At 40.3% G+C, this 14323-nt stretch overlaps 1 long non-coding RNA gene across 3 annotated transcripts; it reads left to right on the forward strand.

The window, feature by feature from the left end:
• The first annotated feature begins 2074 nt into the window (after positions 1-2074).
• Positions 2075-13783, forward strand: LOC121698649. 3 transcript variants are annotated; one of them, XR_006026819.1, is made up of 4 exons: positions 2075-2137; positions 5321-5408; positions 8108-8255; positions 10134-11270. It is a non-coding gene; the product is annotated as an uncharacterized LOC121698649 (long non-coding RNA). The 3 variants fall into 3 exon arrangements; XR_006026820.1 differs by lacking the exons at positions 8108-8255; positions 10134-11270 and adding an exon at positions 13671-13783; XR_006026821.1 differs by lacking the exon at positions 8108-8255.
• The last annotated feature ends 540 nt before the right edge of the window (positions 13784-14323 follow it).

The following is a 14323-nucleotide window of genomic DNA, read 5'->3' on the forward strand; positions in this document are numbered from 1 at the left end:
ACCTTTTGCTTTTCCCAAATACAATGTAGCCTACAGGTGTAAGTGACCTTTCATCAATCCAGTTGCAATGGATGAACTGTGATGAACTGCCCTACTTGTGATTGTTTAGAGATTTTAAAGGTTTTATAACAATGCTACATCTTCTTTGGCTATTCTACAATCTATTCACCTTTTCAGCACCAGTAGGCTACTTTCTGTCACACACACACTCAGGCATGCCAAACAAGCATACACAAAAGTTTCAAGAGTGGGGGATGGAGTAAAATATAGAGACAAATTGAAGTGTGATTTATTTTCGCAGAACGGATGTACAGGACTGAGCGGCGGTCATATTTTGTACCGCTATGCGGTACATCTAGTTAAAAATGTTACAAGTATGCAAATGCATATGTTTATGGGCATTTAGGTTTTACTGTGTTGTTTTGTTATAAAGACATGCAAGGCATTCTGGGCCATAATGAACAGTGGTCGGCAGCACTCCATAGGCTACGTATTAATATGAATAGGTGTTTCTGTAAACCTAGGGACAATAAACAGCTATCTGTTACAAAAACGAGCTGGTAATCGCTCATTGAAGAGGGAACTATGATAAAAAGATTGTTTTCCTAAAAGCATGGAGTTGACGAAAGAATAAGCAAGCAATGTCACGTTAATGTTAAATACATCTGAACGCTAGGTGGCAACGTTGTATTACATGTGGTACCCGTCAAGCGGTATACCTTCTTTACAGTCTGACTACGCCACCCCCTGATGATGGGCAGGAGGACCCACAGATCTTTCCCTGAATGTAGTGTGGCTAATTCTATATGTTCCCCGCAAAGGGACAGTAGACAAGAGGCAGATATGTAAATGTATTTCAAATTTATTACAATTTAGTACAAAAGGAGTAGAAAAGTTCTAAATCTTAAAATACTGCTATAAACTGGTGGATTTTCCTCAGTCTAGGAAGGTCGGATCAGCCAATGCAAAACCCCTGCTCAGGAGGACCCTGGTGAGACAGAAAAACAGGAGACAGCAACCCAACACCAGACAAAGCATGCAACACAGCAAGCACTACACTCAAGATCTTCAGATACCACTACAAAATGTCACACGTGTCCTGTTGCAGCAAGCACTACACACTTAAGGTCTTTCGATACCACTACAAAATATCACACCGTGTTGTAGTTATAGTACACACCAAGACAGTGTCTCCCAATGTGGTCCCTTGGCAAGAAGGGGCAAAGCATCAGTGTGGATCCGGCCTTGTACAGCGATAGCCTAAGCAGAGGACATAGTTAGGGAGGAGAACCACCAGCATCAATAGCACCACTTGTTAATGTACAATGCTACTATGATCGGGGCACATGGGTAGTAGGCCCAGAGGCAAAGTCAGATAACCAAACAAACAAACAAACACAATAAAGAAATGCATACTAATTACAGGAGAACAGTGGCTGGCCTGGTCCTTTTCAATATGCTCAACTGTCCACAGCTCATTGACACATGAGGGCAAAAAGGTGAATGTTCCGTTGCAATGCAGCCCAGCAGCTCAGGTCACAATGAGATGATCACAAATGTTAAAACTCCATGCAGAAGCCTGTGTCCTCCGTGAAGAGTAGACACAACCTTCTAGAAATTACCCTGCATGAAAAGGGAGCCCAACTCGCACAATAGTGTCCAGCACCAACACAAAGAGAATCTGACTTGCAGCCAGCAAACACTTATCACTTCCTAATTAGTCATGTGACTTCAAGACATCATGTGATCCTAGGTGTTGTGTGGATGTGTTACAGCTATGTGTGCCTGTTTGTGTAGATCCCCACATACATTTTATTAAATACGGTGGCCTTAGTGAGCTTTATAAGTAAGGAAGGTGCAAATATGTAATTTATCATGGGAAATTATTGGAAATGTTATTTCTTGTTTATTCTAATTGCAAACCACACACATCCATGCGTAATCACTCGTACATTTTGATACCATTGGTATCAAAGACTGTCATTTCGTTTATTTGTTGTTGCCTAGAAACTCTGGGAACAACAGAGCAAAGATTCTAGAACAGAGCTTCAGAGAGACACGTTTTGAGTTTGTGGCCAAGTGCCTAAAATATCGGTTTCCATGTGTATGTGCTGGATGGTGTGCGTCCTTTATAAAAGTAAGTGTTTTATACAGTTACAGATATAATGAGTCATATGGTAGTGGTCAACATAAATGTGCCCCTTCTGTTATTAGAATGCTAAGTGGAGAAGCATGCTAAGCAGAGATTTAACATTATTCATTTCTTGTGTGGCTAGAAGCTAGGGAGGAGATGTTGCTGTATGGGATTTATGTTGCTTAGCGTGATGCATGGTCATTTGATATGAGATGCTTGTACTCGTAACTTTAGGACTCCTATTTTAGAGTAATTCAGGAAGCATTTTAGCCCTAAAAGTAGCGCCTTAGTCTGTGACAGCTTAAAAGAAGTCGCCCTAACTCACTAAGACCGAACAATTTTTTGTGGTAGCATTTCACGTCGCGATGTTTTGAAATGCGTCTGCAGGAGCTAACAATCGCGAGGGAACAATTTTGCATTATAGGCATAACTAAGGGATGCAGTAACCCCACCAACAACAACCAAAACTAGCCTACTCATTGTCAACATGTACATTAAATGTAACGTTTCATTGTGAATCAAATTAAAATGTTCTCCTTGCAAACGTTGGCATAGGCATATGGTGACAGATTAATTTAATAATGTTGCTAATGATCACGGTAAGTGTGAATGAAGTGGCCACTTCTTAATGGGACTCGCTGTATGGAAGTAGGCTAAGTAAAATAGAGATGCTTCAAATAAAATAAGATTAGGATATGCCCGCTTGACAACGGCAGAGATAGAACTGGCCTTTGGCCATAGCAACCATTCATTTAGAACGACTGGCCTTCATAGCAACCAAAGATCTTAGCTGCGATTCATGTAGCCTACAGTATGCATTCAATGTGATGCAAAGTATAGAAAGGTGATGAAATATACAGAGACAGGTCAAGAAATATAGTGCAATGTAGACAGTAGTATACAGTTGATTTACAGAAGGTGGTTTAGAGTAATATGAATTAAATATAAATATGTGCAGTGTATTAGCAGTTACCTCATACAATAAGTAGAATAATGTATGTAGATGTAGCAGTAACAGTATAATAGTAAAAATAATAATATAGATATATGCACTGTATTAACAGAATATGATAAAATAGAATAATTATGGATATTCAATATGACAAATATATAACAGATATGTACATAACATACAGCTATGTGCAGTGTGCAAACAGTGTCATTGTAGTGCAGAAACAACATCATAAGAGTAGTAAGAATAAGTCTATGTGCAGGATGAATAGTATGAATATCAGTAGAATAACTATGCATAAATGTAATTACAGTAGGCCTATGTACATTTGTAAATAAATAGAAAACTATGGGTGAGAGGGATAAATTAATTTTATTTAATCGTAAAAGTAAATTGCATTAAATTAAATTGCAATTAAAAATATTTCCGGTAGGCTTTAATGTCACGCAAAAAGTACAACCAAAGCTGAGCTTGATCAACTACAACGTCTAAAGAACCAGAACTTCAGTGTAGTTTTTTGCTGGGTCCCAGGCCATGTTGGTCTGAGGGGAAATGAGAAAGCGGACAGTGCTGCTAAGCAAGTCCTTAATGAAGAAGTCACAGAATCTCAAATCCGTGCCCCAGACCTTAAACCTATACTGAACTCTTACATCACAGATAAGTGGCAATCTGAATGGGATTAATGTACCAACATCAAGCAAGGAATGTGAATTTTGGCACGTTTTCATGATCCACTGGGTCGTTATGGGCCACACAAAATACGGTGTTGCTAAAATTACTCCTATTGTGGCTATTAGAGACATGCGTTCATGAGTATTCAGCTACATTTAATGAGTTAAGTAAAATACATTCACACAAAAAAAAACATCACTAATGTTGTGGACAATCCTAAACAGACATAAGGTCTTTATAGAGCAAATCCATGTAGATTATTTGTCAAATAAACCAGTAAAACAGAATTAGGGGATGGAATATGTAACATTCACACTTATAGCTCATATTTTTTAAATAAATCAGTGAAAAAGTATCCTGACAAACAAGCAGCATTTGAATTCCTTAGTCATATTTCATCATTTCAATTCTTCTAGGTTACCTGATAGCCCAGTTTGAGAGGTGCAAGACACGTGACATTATTTATTTTTGCAGCCAATGACTGCTGTTGTTTTATTTTATTAATTTGATCTTAGTCATAGAAGCTAAATTCAAAGGCAGGCCACAGGTAAAATCCAACGAACCGCATTCACCCCGCAAGCCAATAGTTGAATAGCCCTCTCCTAGAGCTTTTGCGGTATTGCCACTGCTCCAACACTGAAAGGCACTGTTAGAATGCTTGGATCAAGCCAGGTTCAGCATAGCGTATGCCACTGTCTGCTCACGTTGGTGACCGGACCAGGGCAAGCACACTTTCACAGTTCCCGCCGGAAATGCAGTCTAGTGAGTGTCTACACGTCCTTCTTTACCGTAACGTGCTGATTGACTAGGTGCCACACCCAACCGGGTCCGTGTAGACACTAATAACATTCAAAATAGTGGCAGGTTCAAACACACCTGGCTCCACAGGAAACAAACGAGCTCACCGAGAGCCTTTCGTGCAACTAGTCAATTGAATCATGCTGTTCAGTGTGAGCAGAGCAAATTGCGGTAGGGGGCAGAGAAAGGTGCTGATTACCCGATGAGCTGAATGATAAAAAGCACTTAAAATGAAGAGGCGCGATGTTCGTTTTCTGCGGGTTGGCCATGGCGCTTATAACGCTGCGAATGTACGTAAATCTGCCCGAGTTTTCTTACAGTACAGTGCACAACATTTCAATCCACTTCATGGACAGTCTTTTTAAAAGCCTATGTCAAACTAAGGTTCTACTTGTGTGTCATTAAAATCATAGGTCAAAAGGGTCTGTAATTCATAGTGAAGAATCATCTGTAAACAACAGCCATGCTCTTCTGACAAAATTTATCCTTCATGTATTGCATATAGGACCTAAGAAAGACAACCAAGATTGATAATTTAGCCTGAATGAATACATTTTATAATCGTTAAGTGAACTTTTTTTAGATTGCTACTGCACTGTTGTGACAAATTAAAAAAAACATCTTCAGAAAGAAAATTTTCCCGAAAGTGTTGGCGTAGTCAAATTGTCCATACGACCAAATCCCTAGGAAGAGATAAAGTGGCAAAACAGAAATAAAGCCTTGATAACTTGATGTGGACAATGAATGTGACACTTTTACTACAGGCTACCATCAGGCTCCTAAGGGGAATCATGTTGATGGAATCTATTAAAATGCACATCAGCACATGTTTTATGAAGGACAGATTGTGAAGTAAGTAAGTGAGTGAGTAAGTAAGTAAGTATCTATCTATCTATCGATCTGTCTATCTATCTAGTCTCAGTGGTTTGGAGAGAGGGTGTCAGGTGTTCGGTCCCCCCCACCCCACAACAAAACTTTTGGGTCTTGCTGATGATCGATTCCAGGGATCTCCTTTTGAACCAAAAGACCATGGTGCCAGTATGGTGCCTTTACATACTGCTTATATATGGCCAGGTTGAGTTGTCATTATAATGCATCCACTTAGAATTGCCACCAAAGAGCACATTATTTATCCTCCTACAATCAGGCCAAATTTTTTGAGTGCACCAAATAAGACCTGTTTCGCTCTGCATACAGTATTTGTTTGATCAGTGTTTGACAAATCTCAGCATGTGTTGTATTAAGCATGACTACAATATATAAAGTGGAGCGTTCATGCAACTAAAAGTGATGTGGGTGTTTTTGGGTTAATTAAAAAAAATAATAATTTAGGTGTTCAAATCTGTATGGTAATACATATGGAGGAGCTTGTTCTGGCTTTCACAGGACCAGAATTTTGTTTTCAATAGACGTTTTAGCAACACTTGTCAAAATGACTAATTTTCAGGAGTCCAGCAGGACTCCATTTTACAATGAGGGTCGATTAATCTCATGAGAAATGAGTGGCTCAAGACCTGAGACTGTATTATTTCTCATGCACTGGACATGTCATCCTTCTAACCATCACTGCATAAAATATGAATCATTCTGTCAGCATATGAAATGCTCTGCAGTGGCTCCGGCTTAATGTTTGAGAGGGGAAAACAGAGGCTCTTCAAAACTAGATGTACCGCAGAGCGGTACAAAATATGACCGCCGCCCAGTCCAGCACATTTTTTCCACAAAAAGAAATCACGCTGAAAGGCCTATATGATTCTAACTGTCTCACTAAATTGCATTATCCACACTCAATTCTCACTGGTATCTGCTAGACAACAAGTACCAAAACATGATTAGTTCATAGATTTCACATGTAAAATTCATTTTATACAACCCCACCTCCATCTTGCCTGTTTATAATTCTGAGAAATTCTTGATTGTTTGTGTTATGTGTGTGTGTGTGTGTGTGTGTGTGTGTGTGTGTGTGTGTGTGTGTGTGTGTGTGTGTGTGTGTGTGTGTGCGTGTGTGTGTGTGCGTGCGTGCTTGTGTTTGTGCCTGTGACATTACTGTGAATGTATGTGTGTGTGTGTGTGTGTGTATCTGTTTGTGCACATGTGTGCACATGAAATGGGTTAACATGACCCCTGGAGGCAAACATACGGAAAAAAATGGTCATCCTAGGCCCTACAGTTCTCAAGATATTCACAGAGAACTGTCTGCCCTACCCTCCTTTCGGGGGGTCCAGTCCAGCGGGGGGGCTACAGATCAAAACGAAAAATGACGGTTCCATGCTATCCATGTGGGGGTACATGCCCACCAAGTTTCGTGTACCCCGGTCTTTCAGTACTTGTTGGTGTACGTCACTAAATGTACACATAAATTATTTTATTGTAAGGCCCCCCATGAACGAAAGTACACAAAACTTGGCATGCATTCGGAGGGTGTCATAATGATCCTACACTTTTAATTTCGTGCAGTTTTGACCTTGAGATATTGTGATAAAAAAACACCAAATGTTTTGCTTTTTAATTTTTAACTAGGTGGCGCTATACATGAAATAAGTGGTAATGGGATGGGTTGACATGCCCCCTTAAGACCAACATACATAAAAAAGATTGACCTCCTAGGCCCTACGGTTCTCGAGATATTCACAGAAAACTGTCTCCGGCCACCTACAGGCCAGTTGGTGTATAGTAACATAAATTAATTTATTGTGTGGCCCCCCATGAACGGAATTCCACAAAACTTGGCGTGCATACAGAGGGTGTCATAATGATCATACACTTCCAATTTCGTGCAGTTTTGACTATGTTAGGTCACAGATACCTTCAATTACAACACCTCATTTTTAATTTTTTGTGTTTAACTAGGTGGCGCTATACATGAAATGAGTGGTTATGGAATGGGTTGACATGGCCCCTTGAGATCAACATACAAAAAAAAATGGTCCTCCTAAACTCCACGGTTTTCGAGATATTCACAGAAAACTGTGTCTGCCCTACCCTCCTTTCGGGGGGTCCAGTCAAGCGGGGGGGTTACAGATCAAAACGAAAAACGATGGTTCCATGATTTAACCTTATTATTATGACCGCTTCGCTGCGCGGCGGTCATAATAATACTGTATGTGGCTCTTCCCTTCAAAATGCATATGATGCAAAGAATTCAGCCACCATTTTCTTCTTTTTTTCATATCAAGCATACCACAGCTAAGAACTGTAAATAATCCTTCAATTAGAGGTTGAAGAAAAAGTAAAGTTCCCTTAAGTGTGGAGACCTCCTTGAACCACATGAAAGCTAATTTTAGCTGTGAAGTATACTCAAGGATAACATCTGTGATCTGCCACTTTGATATCCATAACACTCTCAAATTATACTTTGGCTTAATAATACTATCTTGGCCTCTAGGGTTTCTTTTATCAGAGGACTTGAGAGGACACTAACCTCATTAAAAATACAAAACATTTTGTTATTAAATGCTAACCAAAAAAGCTGCTTGGTCACTCGGCTGAGCAAACAAATAAACAAACGCATAAAGAACACACAAGCTCACAAACACTTTCATGTCTTGTAGGATTGTTGGATTACACAAATACATGAATAATATGACTGGAAATTGAGTTTGTCAGAATATACATGAGTTCACCAAGGACAGTCCCTCTCAGAGGAGGCAGCCAGGAGCTAAAGTCTACTCATATTGCACTTTAAAGATATGATTCAAAGTAAGTGGTATTGACAGACTTCACTCTGTAATGAGTTTTCTGACACATTAACACTCTTGTTTCGCAAGCAGACCCATAATATTCTATCTCATGGATAATGGTTTATTGATTAAGCCATTTGTTGTCAAGGAGGGTGTTCAGCATATTTAGGAATCACAGGAGTGATGTCAAAGATGCCGCATCCTCCTCCGTCCAATCAGATGAAGGCAGAGATTTAGTGAGTGTGGTGGTGTTCCCAACTACCATGTGGAAAGTACTGTGTCATAGTAAATGTTATGAATCATAACCAAAGTTCTATGATCATGGGGATATGTGTTAGACATTCACATCAGACTAGACAGGAGTTTTGTTTCTTCTGGAAGTCTGTGTTGTACATGGTCATAGCCGAGTCATCTGAAGTATATAAGTATATATAAAATAAATACAATAAAACTTAACCATGCTGTCAGTTTGAGTAAAAAAAATAGCAGCCATTCTGTGGGTCATGTGCTTGTTTAACCATACCCATACATAGTCCTTGCCCAGGGGGCAGTAGCTCAGCTGTACAATATGAAAATCAGCACATACTGACAATTGGCAAGAATGGAATAAGAGAACAGGTAAGGTGACTCTGAACATCTGGCGAGCAATCAGCATGGGGTCGATAGGCCTATATATACATTTGCCCACCACACCTTGGGAATGCACTGTGAATATTGCTAGGACACAGACCATAACATCAGCAAATGTATACCAGATATCGCATTGATTGAAAAATTCAGTTTTACTTCCGTCAGGTCTCACAATCTCACATAATATATTGTTACTTATAGTAAAGTTCTCAACGGGTCGGGTCGGCCCGACAAACCCGACGGGACCCGCAGATTCGGGCCGGGTTCGGGTCGAAAATATAAGCAAATGACTCGGGTCGGGTCGGACCTCGGGCTTAATCTTTTCCGCTCAGTGAAAAAAAAACATTTATTAATCATCGCTGCTGTTCACCGTAAAGAAAGTCTGGTTACTGCGTGCAACGTGCATCATGGAGAGGGACGGGGGCAGACCTGACGCTGCTGCGTGCAGCCTTTAGCCTGGATAAGAAGATGGGAGTTGGTGAAAAGTAAACTTGCCGCAGGTGAATTCACCATCGCTACTACAGGAGTGGGAAAATCAGAGGTCTGGAAAGTGTTTGGAGTGGTGCTGGATTCTGATGGAAATTCTACAGGTTATGGGCAATGCTCAAAATGTAAGGTGCTGATGAAATATGTGACCCTGCAAGGCGAAACCGGCTTTGTCGCTTTGGTAAAATTTACAAAATTAAGTTATTGTGCTCACATTAATGGCCATAAACTATGCTTCCCAACGACATGTAGCCTATTTAAATTTAAATTGTCACGCTAATGTATTGAATCTTCACCTAAGTCAGGGTTTAACATTCAAAACGTATGTTATACGTCGGGCCGCGGGCCGGGTTCGGGCAGATAATTCATGTTGATGTTACATCGGTTCCGGGCTTTAAAAGCCACGGGCCGAGTCGGGTCAGGTTGTAATTTTCAGGCCCGTTGAGAACTCTAACTTATAGGCCCACTTATATGCTACCTACTCCCAATGTCCCGCAATATCCAGAGGCCTTTTAGAGGAAGCACAACTGGAGGGGGGCACAATCATCCAGAACTATCCACAGTTCCATCACTGCTGTCCTGAAAAGTGATATTGAAATCATACACTTACTCCAATACAATCCCTACAGCTCCAATATGAAATCCTCACCATTGAGAAATACATGTGATTTCAATTATCTCTTTTCTTGTAAACCTCTCTATTACATACATTGCTGTTGTCTGAAATGCCAGGGCTATTTCTTGCAGGTTTCAACTTTTTGCCATACTGTCTGTGTTTCAGGTGGATAAAACCTCTAAGGTAGACATAAGGAGAATGTTAAGTTGATCATGCAGAACATCGATGTGTCTCTTGTGTTTACTGCTTGGGGAACTTGCAGCGTGGAAACATCTCCAGCCATATAACCAGCAGATCAAAGTTGGCCTGAGCAGTCACTGGGACTTCACAGCGCTACACAGTCGGGGGATTCAAGGATTGTTGAGCAAAGGTTTTTCTTTGGCAGAGGTCAGATTTCTTCCCCCTCGCTCAATTCTGTTTTAACGCCAGAGGACAAAACTGGACAAGTTCCTACTTTTACATGTAACAAGGGAGGTGACATGAAATCAAAACTTTTCAGCAAAAGTGATGTTTGAATTCATTTTCTTTCCAAATTATTGTTTGAGCTGCAACAGAAAATCATTACACTTGACATGTGTCATAGGCTCCATTCAAGGCTTAACAAATGAGAGCCTATTATTTAGCTTGCCATTTCAATTGAAGTCTGTTGAAAACTAGTGTGGCAAGTCTCTCACAACATTAGGGTTTCATTTCACAAGGTTCCAGCAGTTCCGGATGCTAGCATAGTTGTTTTTTTTTTTTGTTTTTCTTTTAAAATGGTATGCTGTTTTTTTAGTGCCATTCGAGTTATATGTGCACTTTCACAATTTCCCAGCTCTGTCTTTCTCCATCTCAGCGCCTGTTCATTTTTAAAGCCTCCTGTTGCCCATTACATTGTGTCTCAGGTATCATCAGGTCAGCAGCAGCAAGGGCAGCAGCGGTATGCTGCATTAGTGTAGCCTATACAGATATTTTTCCGTACAAGATGTTTCATTAGTAGAATTTCCCTTTACTGTTAAAAGATAAAGGGCACGTTAATTATACACCTAAAACAAGATCTTACATAATAGCCTATCATGGACAATGTGATAATAGCCTATCAAGTCCAATAACTTATCACTTCACTTTGTGTGTGATTTTATTCACATACAAAGTGAAACATGCATGTGGTTATACATGCATGTGGTTAAACTGTATAGCAAAAGAAATGTATGGCTTTTTGTCCATAACTTAAAAAGTAGGAATACATTTCTTTCTTGTCAACAAATTGTGAACCTGCAACCCATCAGCACCTGGCTTCAAGACACAGCTGGCTGTGCAAAGAGAGGTTTTACTTTTTAAGGAATATATTTACATTTGTCATGGAATCAAAATAAAGTTGTTTGTCAAACCAAAACTGAACAACAGCTGAGTAAGTCTCACTCCTATTTTATAGTTGGAAACAATAGCCCAACAAGAGCAATAGCGATAATGGTCTGAAGTGTAGTTAACAAAACCATTAAAGTGGACCTAAAGCTAGCATTGGTCTTTTATCACCCCGAGCAGCTGGGTGAAGTGAAGGTGCATGATACGGTGATTTAAGCAAACAGCTTCTCTGGAGAATGTGCTTGGCACATGTTATACAGATACCCAGATAGTTTGTACTGTCGAACCTTCCCTTACATAAAATGCACACAAATATGATTCACCAAACTACCCTACAGTTAGTTATATCCAGTGAAATACCATTTGGGATACACTGCATATGATCTGGGTGGGTACATGGTCATGTCAAAGGTCATGTCAGCCTTGACATGTTAAGGCAATGTCAGAATTGCCTGGGCAATACAGCAATGATGATACTACAGTATATACATGTAGGACACCATAACATCACAAGGACAGCATGATTACAGGACTGTTTTGGACTCCTTGCAGGCCCTTTTTAAAATAAAGCATTACAATGGGTGAAGGTCATTTGCATGAGTTTGGAGTAGGAAGGGAAATTATCTTTGCCCCAAAAAATGCAAATGATGTTGGCTAATAATTCATAAGAATGCATATAAAATCCTCATTATCCTATATCCTTAGCATATATTGTAATTTCTTTCATGAATGTTAAAAAAGTAACAATTTGCTATATACTTCTGCAAAGTCAGCTATGAGTGAAACATCTGAAAGTCTGTTGGAAGGACTGTTTAAAACAAGAACTAATCATAAGACTTCATTAAGAAATACACAGCCTTTGATATTAATTACGCACTGTATATCCATATCTTCTATAACATTATGCAAATGGGGTCATTTAGGTTAGAGAAATAACTAGAAGTTGGATGATAATAGAGTTCCCTCCCTTCAATGCATATCTTTAAATGCATTTAATTATGGGGAGGCAAGCCACTGTAGATAAAAGAGGACCTTGATAATACTGTTTGCATAAGACAATGTCTGCAATTAAAGCTATGATGTAACGTCTCTAGATGGCTGATTCACAAGCATACGGTTTCCTTTGATGGTGACATATTCTGGTCATCCCTTAGAAGTCTGCCTAATTCATTGTGAAGAAAACACAGGACGATATTAGTGATTTTTACAAAAACTTACATCTAGAAATAAAGGGAAATAGAAAAGGCTAACGTGAATTAATTTTCTTTTTGTCCAATGCATTGTTTCATAAGTGATGACTTAAAGATGCAATCTTCAAGAAAGTCTTACTGAAGTCTGTACTGAATGTGCTTGAAAGATTATTATTACTACCATCATTATCATTGCGAAGTTAAGGGGTCCATACATTTCATATGGTCATCATCAAGGTATTAAATTTAACAATCCTGTTTGGTTCCAAACATAAAGTCTGAATGTCTCTAAAATCATTTAAAATAGAGCTCTCATATCTTCTCTGCATCTTTTGCATTTTTAGAAGGGGCAAACAAAGCTGGAAAAACACTGCCTCATAACGCATAAGCTTTCTTTTGTTTATTTCCCAGAGAACACATAATTAAAATTCAATCTGCTGATTCATGATCTGAAATACAGCCAACAGTTAAAATTGGAAAAAAAGAGAAAACATCTATACCCCAAATTATATCACACATCTATTACATCATGGTTGACAGCATTCTGCAGTTTAAAGCAAAACACCCAAACGACATGACCTATTTTCTCCAGTTCTCCACTCTCTACAACCATACTGAGTCAAGGAGCAAGTGTGTGTGTGTCTGTGTGTGTGTGTGCGCGCGCGCGTGCATGCACGAGAGAGAGAGTTGCTACGGGCAGCTCTGAACTCCCAGAGTTCCGCAGGAGATGCCAGGGATGGCAGGATGATGTGTGCCCTCGATTTGTCTAGCGACTCGAGGGCAGAGGAAGTCAAGGCGTGGTGAGTTATGAGGCTGCCACTCCACTTCTGCATTCCATTTTACGGATGGAGAACATTTAAATATATACGGCAGTCAAGCCATATGCCATGTCACGAGGCGTCTTGTGAAAAGGGTTTGCCTTTAGTCTCCCCCTTTACAACGCACTGGTTTATAAGGCTGCGCCCCCTGTGAAAAAAGAAGAAGAAAAAAGGCCTCAAAGGCTGTACTACTGGGCCTGGGTGTGCTCCAAGCCTTTATCCCGAGCCAAATGTCGCCTTCATTTTTCCTGACTCTCTGTTATAACAGCAACACCCCCAAGATGAACTGAACGCATGTGGGTCTGGAGCAGCGAGCGAACTTTAATGATTTTCTGTGCTTTGGCACACAGATGAGGCCGGCTCCTGGAGCCAACGAGGGGCCCCGGCGAGAGGCTCCCCGCACCGTCCCCACCACCGCCGTCGTGCTGACAGCCTGGTCTCCTCCCTCTGGCACTGGCCAGGCCTCTCTTTGAAATAAATAATACAAAAACACCAACGCGGCGCCACGGTGATCAGCATGCAGACACCCACCCATCAAAGTCACGCAACTGAGAGAAGGTAAAAAAAATGCTCAGCTTTGTGAGCAAAATAGTTTAGATCAACTCTGCAAACAAAGTGTCTCAGAGGCATTGCACCCCCTCCCATACACACACACACTTTTACAATGTCATTTTATGTCCGCCAGTTAAAAAGTCTTAATTGGAATGAGAAAGCTAACGCAGCACTGATGGCATCAACCACTGCCAGCTGTGCCGTGCCTTATTCTGCAGGGCTGACCCCAGCACAAACAGTCTATTAGGCCTAACTAGACGTGTCTTCTCATGGGGATTCCAAATGCTAAACCTTAAGTGTATTTGGTGCCTTGAGAGATGCAGCATCCAGCACAGACAATGCTTTAGGGATCCCTCGTGTCTTGTCCAATCAAATACAAGAATGCACTTATCCCTGATCCCTATGGTGAGTGGCATATCGAAGCAGGGATCCATGTGGAAAGATTAGAAAG

This window comes from Alosa sapidissima, chromosome 23 (genome assembly GCF_018492685.1).
Source record: "Alosa sapidissima isolate fAloSap1 chromosome 23, fAloSap1.pri, whole genome shotgun sequence".
NCBI classification, from domain to species: domain Eukaryota; kingdom Metazoa; phylum Chordata; class Actinopteri; order Clupeiformes; family Clupeidae; genus Alosa; species Alosa sapidissima.